The sequence below is a fragment of the Pipistrellus hanaki genome, assembly GCF_964339955.1.
Source record: "Pipistrellus hanaki genome assembly, chromosome: 2".
Taxonomy (NCBI): Eukaryota; Metazoa; Chordata; class Mammalia; order Chiroptera; family Vespertilionidae; genus Pipistrellus; species Pipistrellus hanaki.
The window spans coordinates 200,284,163-200,295,708 of NC_140504.1; the positions used below are offsets into that span (position 1 = coordinate 200,284,163).

The 11,546-nt window shown below is 55.0% G+C and overlaps 1 long non-coding RNA gene across 1 annotated transcript; it reads left to right on the top strand.

Annotated features, from left to right (window-relative positions):
* The first annotated feature begins 2,509 nt into the window (after window positions 1-2,509).
* Window positions 2,510-9,196, top strand: LOC311616875. Its single transcript, XR_014794009.1, has 3 exons — window positions 2,510-2,767; window positions 7,152-7,719; window positions 8,894-9,196. It is a non-coding gene; the product is annotated as an uncharacterized lncRNA (long non-coding RNA).
* Window positions 9,197-11,546: the final 2,350 nt, after the last annotated feature.

An 11,546-nucleotide genomic window follows, 5' to 3' on the forward strand; every position in this document is an offset into this window, starting at 1 on the left:
ATCAAATTGTTTTTTCTTTCTCCACTGTTTACAGAGGCTCACTGAAACCAGTGCCTCCAGGAAATGCGGAGGAGGAGGAGGACAAAGACTTAATGAAAGAAACAAAAGAGGCCAAGGAAACTGCTGCCGAGATGTGAGTTGTTCTCAGCGGCGGTAACTTAAACTCAGAACAGAGGGCTGTCCTGTCACGAGTGGGGAAAGCCACCTGGAGCAGGGGCCATGTCGGTGGGCCCACGCCACTTGCTTCCATCCCCGTATTTAAACGTGGCGAGCATGACAGTCATGAGCTCCGTGATGTCTGAGTCCCAGGGAAATGCCGGCCATTCTGGGCCAGTGCCCAGCCTGTGCTCATTAGTCAATATACACATTTTATTTAACATCAAAATGTTGCCGAAACCGATTTGGCTCAGTGGATAGAGCCTGGGCCTGTGGACTGAAAGGTCCCTGGTTTGATTACTGTCAAGGGCATATACCTCGGTTGCAGGCACATCTCCTGTAGTGGTGTGCAAGACAAGGCTGATCGATGATTCTCTCATCGATGTCTCTAACTCTCCATCCCTCTCTTCCTCTCTGTAAAAAAATCAATAAATATATTTTGAAAAAATAAATAAAAATAAATCAAATTGTTTTCTCTTTCTCTGCTGTTTACAGAGGCTCACTGAAACCAGTCCCTACAGGAAATGCGGAGGAGGAAGAGGACGAAGACTTAACGACAGAAGATAAAGATGCCCAGCAAGCTGCTGCTGGGATGTGAGTTGTTCTCAGCGGTGGTAACTTAAACCCAGAACAGAGAGCTGCTCTGTCAGGAGTGGGGAAAGCCACCTGGAGCAGGGGTCTGTTTGGTGGGCCTACACCTTCCCTTCCGTGGCAGGTCCCCTGTGCGAACGTCCCTCCCAGCTCTGAAAGAATGGAGTTTCTTTCTGTCCCGCCATCGGGGGCATGGCGAATGCAGCTGGGCCCGAGCCTGAGCCCCAAGAGCTGGGCCTTCAGGTTGTCCTGTCCCAGCCCAGCCTTGGGGTCAAATCACCATGAATCCCGCAAGGCCTCCTGTGGACATCCCAGAAGCTCAGCATTTCCCAGCCTCTGCCCGGCCCTGGAGTGGATAGCACATCAAGGCATCAGTGGGGAAAGGGAGGGAGCTGAGGAAGCACAGTGCTGCTCCGCTGCAGAGCCGGGATTGAACCAGATGCGGTTCTTCTTGTGACATGAGAATGCCATTTGAAGTTAGCTGCAATGATTACCCTTTAAGTTCACTGCTTCCATTTATTTATTTTTATTTCATTTTATTTATTCTCTATAATAACAGGCTAATATGCAACTTGTGCACTCACTGGGAGTTTGACCAGGGAACGGGGACAGCCAGCCAACAGGCTGCGGTCCCTCCTCCATGCAGGCCAGGCCAGATGGGGCCCGGTATCGGATTGGGCCCGCCAAACCCCACCCATGCACCAATTGGTGCACTGAGCCTCTAGTCCACATGTGTCAAACACACGGCCCGCGGGCCAAATCCAGCCCGCCAGGCCTTGCAATGTGGCCCGCACCGCGCTGTCATCACTGCACTCCGCTGTCAGTTTATGACATTGTCAGTTTATGACTGTTCAGTAAACCATTCGGCCCGCAATTTAGGCTGGATTTTAGATTTTGGCCCCTTCTCTGATTGAGTTCGACACCCCTACTCTAGTCTATATATTTGGAAAACCATTTTTATTGTTTTCAGAGAGGAAGGGAGAGAGAGAAACACCAATGATGAGAGCGAATCATTAATTGGCTGCCTCCTGCACGTTCCACCTGTGGAATTAAGCCCGAAACCCGGGCACGTGCCCTTGACCAGAATGGAACCCAGTACCCTTCAGTCCAGAGACCATCACTCTATCCACTGAGCCCACTGGCTAGGGCTATTTTAAGTTTTTTTTAAGCACCACCTGGGGGTGGGAAAGAGGGAGAGAGAGACCTCAATATGAGAGAGACACATTGAATGGTTGTTAGCCCACACACCCCGACTGGGCCCAGGGATAAATCTGTAACCCAGGTACATGCCCTTGGCCCAGAATCAAACCCTTGACCCTTGGGTGCTCGGGCCAGTGCTCTAATCCCTGCGGCACGCCGGTCAGTGTTCACTCCTTTTCATCCAAATGGCCCACTGGGCCTGCCCTCTTGCCCCCTCACCCCAATTCCTCACTGCCGGAAAGGGGCAAAGTCTGCCCGCCTGTCCCAGGTACTATTAGCTCTGGCCGGAAATGAGGAGGTCCTGCTCTTATGGAAATGGCCCTTGGATGCACAATTGCCAGCACAGCTAGATGAGCACGGCACCTGTCCCGGTGCCTCCCAGGGACCCAGAGTGGAGGCCGCATGTGAAGTTCTGGTTCCCGAGAGAGAGGCTAGTGTGGTTCCTGCCACCGGGAACGCTTCTCCCCTCCCTGGGTCTGTGCCAATGAACTGCAAATGTGTCCCATGCCCTGAGGCCACATGCGATGGTCATGGTGCTGGTGACACGTTCGTGGGAACCTGGTGCTGAAGCCCCAGTTAACGGCCACGTTCCCGGTTGAAGGGGCAGCGAGGGTTGGCATGTCCTGAACCTCTGCTTCTAATAGGAAAAAGCGCAGGAGTCGACTAAGAGCGTTCCTCAGATTCTTCCAACGCCAGAGACACGGCTCAAGAGGACAAGCCAAGTCACCCGCAGAGAGTGCTCCGGGGTCCCCGGAGGCCACCCCACCCGGCACGGGCCGGCTGGAAGACAGAGACACCGGCAGTGAGCCCCTGCCAAAAGGTAGGAGGCGCTGGCCTGGCTGCAGGAGGGCAGTGAAGGGGAGGATGGCAGGCCTCCCTCGTGGGCAGGGCAGAAGCATCGAGGAGCCAGCTGGGTGTGCACACATGTGCTTGGAGTCTGAAAGGGGTGCTCCGCACACACCCACCCACGTCGGGCCCCTTAGGTGTGTGGACACCCAAGTAGAGAATGTGAACCCCCGTCTCTGTTGTGGTGGTTTCGTCCCAGAACCATTTAGTACCTTCAGCATGAGAAGCCTCCCCATCCATCACGCACACTGTGGTGGGTCCTCGAGTATCCAGAGCGGATCTCCCGACAGTTACCGCAGAGACAAGCTCAGGAGAGTATGTTTGTGGGCTTCCTGGTCTGTGCCTGGCCTCGGATTAGCCATTTCTGTAGGGAGATCCCACGCATGTAACACGTCATGGACATCTGCCGGGTCTTCAGCAAGGCTCAGGCTCTGCTCTTCCCGGGCCTCTAAAAGCAGGTGGGGTTCTCCTTCCTCCTGACCCGGCCCTGAATCCTCCCACCAGGGGGCACGCATTTCGGACTGTGGCGGGCATGATCCAGAGGTGCCAGGGGTTTTCTAGCTGCATGTCCTGCTTGTGTTTCCTGGGACCTAAGAGGCTGGCAGCTGTGAGCTGCCCCATTTCGTGCTCATAAAAAGAAAATGAATGGGTGGTGGCAGTGACGGTTTTGTCAGCATTGCCAGCTTGCTGACAGTGACTGTGAGATGCCCCGACTGCATCCTGGTTTCAGAGAAGTGAGGCGTGGTGGTGGTGGTGGTGTGTATGTGGGGGTGGGGTGGGGGGGGGGTGGTGTTGTTCATCTTACAACCGACCGAAGAGAGCCATCGCCTTAAATGTGGTGGCTTAAATTAGTTTTCAAATTCACTTGGAAATATTATTTTATTGGTTATTCTATCTAATTAAAGAGTTATATGCAAATTGATATATCTCTGCCACACCAACAAGCCATGCCCACCATCCTATCAGGATCGAGTATGCAAATTAACCCAACCAAGGTGGCTGCGGCCACAGAGAGAGCAGAAGGCTTGGGTTTCTCCGGCAATGGAGGAAATCAAGCTTTCTGCCTGCCATGGTCTGCCTTGGCTTCTGCTAATGCCTACAAAGTTTCAATTATAGAAGATGCATAAATCCCAGCAAAAAATGGTTGCAGCCACAGAGTGAGCAGGAGGCTTGGCTCTGCTCAAGGCTACAAAGTTTCAATTATAGAGGATAAATGAATCACAGATACCAGGACCTCCTCTTGGGTTGATAGGGGGCGTGGCCTGCGTGCAAACCACAAAAGGCCCCTGGCCCAGGCCACCTCACACCTCAAGGGAACCACCACCCTGGTCCGAGGCACCCTTCAGGGCAAACCAGCCGGCCCCCACCCGTTCACCAGCCCTCCATCCAATCTAATCCTCTTATCTAATAAATGAATAATATGAAAATTGACTGTCACGCCAACATTCAAAATGGCTTCCCCATTGTGGTCAAAGATGACTGACCTCATGTGGACACAAGATGGCCACAACAAGATGGCCAGCAGGGGAGGGCAGTTGGGAGGGACCAGGTCTCTGGGGGCATTGAAGACTGTAAGAGAGGGCAGTTAGGCATGACCAGGCAGCAGAGGAGGGAAATTGTGGGGCGACTGGAGGAAAGGGCAGTTGGGTGGCGGGGACCTAAGCCTGCAGGGGAAAGCAGTTGTGAGCGTTAGGCATCAATCCGGCTCAAGGGGAGTGGTTAGGGGGTGATCAGGCTGGCAGGCAGAAGCAGTTGGAAGCCAGCAATCCTGGATTGTGAGAAGGATGTCCGACTGCCCATTTAGGCCTGATCTTGGTAGGCAGTCGAATATCTTCAGATTGGAGAGGGTGCAGGCTGGGCTGGGGGACACCCTGCCCCCTGTGCACGAATTTTCTGCACCGGGCCTCTCGTTCACCTGTAAACCCGCCAAACGTGCGCCCTGGGAAAGTGCAATTTGCTGAAGGACACTAGGACTTTCTGAAGACGGGCCAGGCCTGAGACTCGTGTGCTCCCAGGGGCTGGCGTTACGGGACCCAACAGGACCCAGGGCCTGGGACAAGCCGCCCTGTGAGCGTGACTGGCGCACCAGCCGTTCCGGGGGGCCGTCACCACTTCAGGTCCTGCTGTGTGGCTCGAGATGCAGCCATGAAGTGTTTGCTCCCAGACCCACTGTCTGGGGACTGGTGCTTGCATTCCCAGCCTCTCAGGAGGCGAATTGGGTGAAACCCTCACGTGCAGGGTTTCATGAACCTTATTGACTTATTGACATTGTTTTATCCAGAGGGTTCTGTAGCCTCAGGTTTTCATACTGGCCCTTCAAACTCTTTGACATGTACTATGTCAACAACTGGGATTGGCTAAGTTGATTAGTGAGCTATAATCAGCCTAATTGCTTTAGCAACACTTTCTGAGAAAGAACTGCTTGACAGATCCAGCTGTGGTTGGATCCATGAGTGAGCAGGTCTGTGGTTGATGTTAGTAACCGCAGCCGCGCGATGGTGCTTTCTGGGCTCAGCGGCCTTTCTGTAGGTGACCCGCCTAACCCGTCTCCTTGAGTCTAACTGCAGGGTGAGCTGGGCATGCTTCCTGTCCCCTGTTCAGAGCCGGGAAGGTGAGGCTTGACAAGGGTAAGCACTGGCCCAGAGGACAAGTGTTGGAGCTGGGTTCCGAACCGGGCCTGACAGATTACGGGCCCGAGCTCTTAACCTCTGTGAGCAGGGCCTGCACTCCAAGCTGCTTTGGTCCCTGAAGATGCTACACCATCTTGGGGCACCAGCACTGAAGAGTGGGTCCCTTCTCCATTGGTGTGAGCTGTGGCCAGCAGGTGGTGCTGTGGGGGCAGAAATAACAGGGGTGCAGCCCTGCACTTGAATCCTCAGTGAGAACTGGGAGAAATCCCTTCTATTCATCCATGTACATGACGAGTTGAGGAAGTCAGACCACTCGCCTGCTCTCATGAGACTATGATTTGAAGGTTGTGAAGGGCAAACCTAGAGGAGAGGATGTGTCAGGATCTAAACTGTGATGATCCTTGGTTTTGAGGGTGTTTGGGTATGAAATAGAGGTAGACATTTTCTTTTTTCTTTTCTTTTTTAAAAGTATATTTTATTGATTTTTTTGTAGAGAAGACGAGAGAGGGATAGAGAGTTACAAACATCGATGAGAGAGACTCACCGATCAGCCACCTTCTGCACACCCCCCACTGGGGCTGTGCCTGCAACCCAAGTACATATAATACATGCCCTTGACCGGAATCGAAGCCGGGACCTTTCAGTCTGCAGACCAATGCTCTACCACTGAGCCAAACCGGTTACAGCAGGAAAATATATTTTTAAAATAAAATTGTAAAAAAATAAAAAGAATCCTGAGTGAGCCCTGCCCGTGTGGCTCAGTGCTGATAGCATCACAGGACCAAAGGGGCACAACTTTGCTTTCCAGTCTGGCGCACATACCTCGGTTGCAGAATTGATCCACAACCACGGTTGGGGTTTGTGAGAGAGGCAACCAGTGGATGTATCTCTCTCACATCCATGTTTCCCTCTCTCCCTCCCTCCACCTATGTCCTCCCTTCCACTCTCTCTCTAAAGATCAATGAAAACTCTACCCTCCCGTGAGGACTTTTTAAAAAGAAGTATTATGACTGAGTAGTTCGGGTGGACTACATCACTGCATGCAGCAGGCCGGAAACATGCCCTAAGTGTCCCAAGGTCTTTGCGGAGGAGCAGAAGTTGGTTGTATGTGAGCCAAGTTGTCAGGGAGCCTGTCTCTAAAATGCATGAGTAAGCCCAGCTGGTGAGGCTGCGTTGGTTGAGCATCGTCCCGTGAACCAGGAGAGCACCCTCTGATTCCCGGTCAGGGTGCAGGCCCGGGATGCGGGCTCCATCCCCAGTACGGGGAGTGCAGAAGACAGTCGATCCATCTTTCTCATCATTGATGTTTCTATCTCCCTCTCCCTCCCCCTCTCTGACAATCAGTAAAAACACATTGGACCAAAACATGGAGGAGTAAGAAAAGCCGAGCCCTAAATCGATAAACAGCTTGTTTAATAACGTCACCCGGTGACATTGGAAAGTGGTCTAACGCGTCGTCTCCTCCAGCAACACAGAGTTCTCCTCTGGAGCTCCGCAGAGCACCGGCTCCAGGCGCCACTCCGGGGGCTCAGTGGAGTCAGAGCACAAGTGACTCACGGAGTCCTGGTTCGGGGTGTGCCGTGGGGAATGTGGCATCTCTCCTGGGCCGGACAGGATTCTGATTGCCCAAGTACATTTAGCGAACGTAGCGTCATTGGTCATTAGTCAATTCATTCATTTGCTATTTTCTGTGTTTTTTATCTTTCCTCCCTTGGCTTAACAATTTAGCAACCGGGCAACAAAGGAGTGCCTTTTGGAGCAGGAAGAAGAAGGACAAAGTCAAAGACCAGCCTCCCAGGGCCAGCTCGACTTTGTCTAACCTAATATGTTGCTGCAACTGTTAAATTTCCCCCCCCACCCCCCTAACTAGCCTCTCCCTTTTTCTGACCCCGAAGACTTATTATCCTTCCCCTTTATCCCTGTCTTGACCATATTCCCTTTATTTCTGAAAATTTAAAAAAAAAAAAAAAAAAAAAAAAGACAAAATCAACAACAAACACCAAAGAAACAAGCCCAAAGAAAATCAGTACTTATGGAAAAAAAAAAAAAAAAAAAGATCCCGTAGCAAATGGAAACCTCTATCGCCATGACAACAAGGCCACATCAAAGGCAAGGACCCGCCATCGGTGTGTCCCACTAACTTCTGTGTCATCTACTTGGACTCTGGCACTGGCCCTGCTTCCTGGGCTGCCACGGCCTGCTCCTGCCTCCGCCGGGCTCCCGTAGCCGCACTGGGAAACGAGAAGTGACTCTGGCTTGGCTGCTGTCTGTCCATCGCCACCTCGCTCTCCCCATGGTGAGTTCACGCACTGGATGCCTGATTTCAAGTGGTAACACGAGGTGCTTCCGGCCTCATGGTGGGTGTACACCTTGAGGAGCTGAGGGGCAGGGGGCAGGTCCTGGCAGAATGAGGAGAGGGCCTGCATTCCGGACAGGGAGGGGGTTCCGGGCCCACAGTCCCTGGGCTGCCTGGAACCGGACGCTGTGCAAAACAGCCTTGTCCTCCTGCTCCTGGACCTCCAGCCGCGTGCATTGGCCACTTGGGTTTGGAGAGCACATCTTGTCCCAGTGCGAGGTAGCTGGAGGCCTTTTAGGGGTTTTTCCCTCATGGTGTCTTAAAATTAGGGTTCTGTTTGCCTTTGATAAGAGTATTGTTCACGACTAAATGCACAGATTGCAGAAAAGCACAAAACACAAGGTGAGCTCCTTGTGCAGTAAAGGCACCATGCGGAGATGAGGACTTCTTAAGCCCACGGCTGTTGTGGTGGCCACCGACTTGGTTGTCAAGTCCTCAGGGTGCCGTCCTGGCCCGTGAGGGCCCGGCCCACAGGTCTCGGTGGTCCTGAGCGGACACGGGTCAGGGATCTGAGGACACAGCGTCACACAGCAGCTGTGCCCAGGACTTGCTGTGCTGGCCTTGTGCCGACATTTGGTGGAGCCTCGTGAGTTGATCCTTCACGTTATCCCAGTTGCTCAGGGCCCGTGCTGTGAGTGAGGGTTAAAGTGAGGGCCGGCCTCCCGGGGCCTTGGCTCAGGTCTGCGGCCAGGGCCTCCCGCTCAGACCACGGCCGTGAGGCACAGGCCCACTTTTGTCCCGGGCTCCGTGTGCCCTGGTGCCTCTGCTCTAGGCCTCGGTGTGGTCGCCCACCTTGGCATGGGATGTGGCAGCCCATTTCTCACCGTCCTTCTCTGCCCTGGGCACCTAATACTGACTGGAGCCTCCCGCACCCCTGGGAGTCAGCCTGGTCTGCACACATGCCTCTGCTGACCCAGCCCCAGCCCTGGCGTCCTGGCCAAGGCCTGTGTTTGCTGGGGCCACGCTGGGCTGTGAGCAGGCCCAGCAGGAGCGGGGACTTTGGGGCTGGCCATGTGGCCTGCGCAGGGGCCGCCCGGGGGGGGGGGAGGGGGCGGCTCTCCGAGGACCCTGCTGTCCTCACTCATGCCTTTCTGTCCTGTTCTCTTCTCTCTAGGAAACTCCCAGTTGCCTGATAACCTTCCAAGGTGCCTGGTCAGAACCACCACGCTCTCCCTACCACTGACCACCGGAGGCCAGCAGGCCCAGCTGCCAGGAGAGGAGGGAGGACTCCTCCAGCTCTGTGCCCGCAGGAGGACTGCCAGCCCCTCCGGGGAGCTGCTTGAGGGGGGCAGCATGTAAAGCCCGGCTTGAGACCTGCTGAGGCCGAGGCCCACCCAGTGCACCTGAGGCAGCCCGCCTCCCAGAGCCTGTTTCTGGGCAGAGCCGGACGCCACGCGGCTGCCGGACCGCCCGCACAGCTGCCCGCGGGCGCTTCCCTGAACAAGTTCTTCAGCCTGGCCTCGGCCCGGCTGCTTGGGGCCCGCGGGCTAGAGGCCTGAAAACAGGAGTCTCCCTGCAGGAGGTTCTGAGGCCTTGGGGGGCAGACAACCAGCCAGCCACCCCCTGCCTCTCCTTCAGCTCCTTCAGGGCCTGGGCCCCACTGCTGACCCCTGGACAGGAGGCCCTTCTCACTGGCTCCCCCAAAGGAAGAGAGGCTGGTTCTTCTGCTGCCCACCGTCACAGCCCGCCATGGCCACAGGAGGCGGCGGCTCCAGCCCAGCACCGGGCAGCCCCGGCTGCCAGGACCAGCCCCAGCCCCGACACTCAGGGCAAGTGGCCCCGTGGCCCCTTCCCAGCGGGCCTCAGCCTCTCCGAGGGGACGGGTCCAGGGCAGGAGCACAGAGGGGGGCTCCCTGCCACTAGATCATACAGGGATCCCGACATGGCTCCCCGCCAACGGCCCCTGAGGACATGGGTCCTGGGAACAACAGGCGGCAGCGAGCAGGCGGCAGCCCCACAGCAGCGTGGGCCCGGCAGACGGTGTCTGAGGATGGAGCGTGGCCGTGGTGACTCGTCTCCTGGCCCCGCAGCTCCTGAACCTTACGAACCCCGGCCAGCCTTCTGACCGCCTGGGCCCCCTCTCCCATCCACCTGAGGGGCCGGGATCGCCTTCGGAACGAGGAAGGCTTTCTGCTGCTTCCATCCCTCTGTTAGAGACAGCGCTGTGCCAGCCCCAGGGTCACGCTCCCACCATGGCAGCACGTGCCTGCCCCTCAGCCACTGTGCTTTAAGGTGCCCCCCCCAAATGTATGTAGTACAGGCTGTTCCCCAAATGTATGGTACTACAGGGTGTCCCCCAAATACTATATGCACCCAGCATGTCCCCCCAAATGTACACACAGTTTAACAGCTGATACCTCCATTTTCACTCCTTTTCAGGTTAACGGATTTGACGGGATGGGTGACACCAGACTAAGCTTTGAACAAAGATGTATCCTCTGGATTTTCTTTTGGGGACACATACAGGGTGAAGGGTCTGGTCCCGCCCGGGCCACAGTGCAGGCATCCAGGGCCGCTGTGGACAGAGGATGCGCAGAAACACGAACACAGCGATTCTCGGTGTTTGCGGTTCCATTGCTTCCTTAGCAGCAGTGGCTGGACCAGACTACCGCGGCCATGGAGTCCAAACATCAAAAATCGCTCTTCGGTTCGGGGTTTGTGCGCATCTCTTCCAGCAGCTGCCCTGGATTCCTCGCCTGCTGGGCGTGGGTCCCTAAACTTTAACTTGTGTGTGTCCCCGTAGAAAGCCTCACGGAGAAATGTTCTTCACCAAATCTTAGTCTGTCTTCCCCCATTTCTTCAAGTCGGTTAAACCTGAAAAGGAGTGACAATTGAGTGCTTTAGCGGTTGTTAAAGTGTGTACATTTGGGGGGACACTATATTTCCACTCAGTGGGGTGCAGTTTCCACCATGTGTCTAACCTTGGTATACCGTTTTGGGGGGACACCTATATTTACATCCTGTGAGTGTCCGTTTCCATCTGACCTCTGTACCTGTTTTGGGGGACAGCCTGTATTTGCATGCAGCGGGGACACATTGTCCAGCAGCAGCCTAACCTCTAAATAGTGTTTTGGGGGACAGCCTGTATTTACAGGGAGTGGAGACTTACTGTCCTGCAGCAGCCTCACCTCTTTATAGTGTTTTGGGGGACAGCCTGTATTTACATCAATTGGCGTCAATCTTTGCCATGGGGACTCGCACCTGCTGTATGTCTGACCGGGTGCCTGCACGTTCGGGTCCTGTTGTTCCTGGGGTGCTCTTCCTGGGATGGGGTCGGCCTGGTGACGGGGTTCTGAAGGAGGTTTTCCTTTGGAGCTCATGTGCTGAGCACTGACAGGCTTTTCTTCCGAGTGTTTGGAGATTGTACTGAGCAGTCTGTAGGGCGGATCCAGGATGGCTTGTACGAAAGTGAGTTGGAGTAGAACTGAGTTTTTAATAAAGTGAGTTGGTGTAGAATTGAGTCCTCGTTTTCCTCTCTGCGCATCACTGGCAGCGATGTCGGGGCTCCGGGCTCCCCGAGTCGGCCCCCAGGCTCCTGGGCCCTGGAATGCAGACCTCCCGGGGCCAGGCGGTGGGAGGATGAGGAAGGAGGCTTCCTGTTCACCAGGCAGCAGCCGTCCCAGTCCTGGGTGTGTTGTAAGCTCATGTGAGTTTAATCCATTTTGATTTGGGGTTTACAGCACAGTGCGAGCTCAGCTCCAGACCATCCTTTGGATTTTCCAAGGCTACTCCAGTGGGAAGAGGCAGAGGAGGGAGGGAGGCACCTG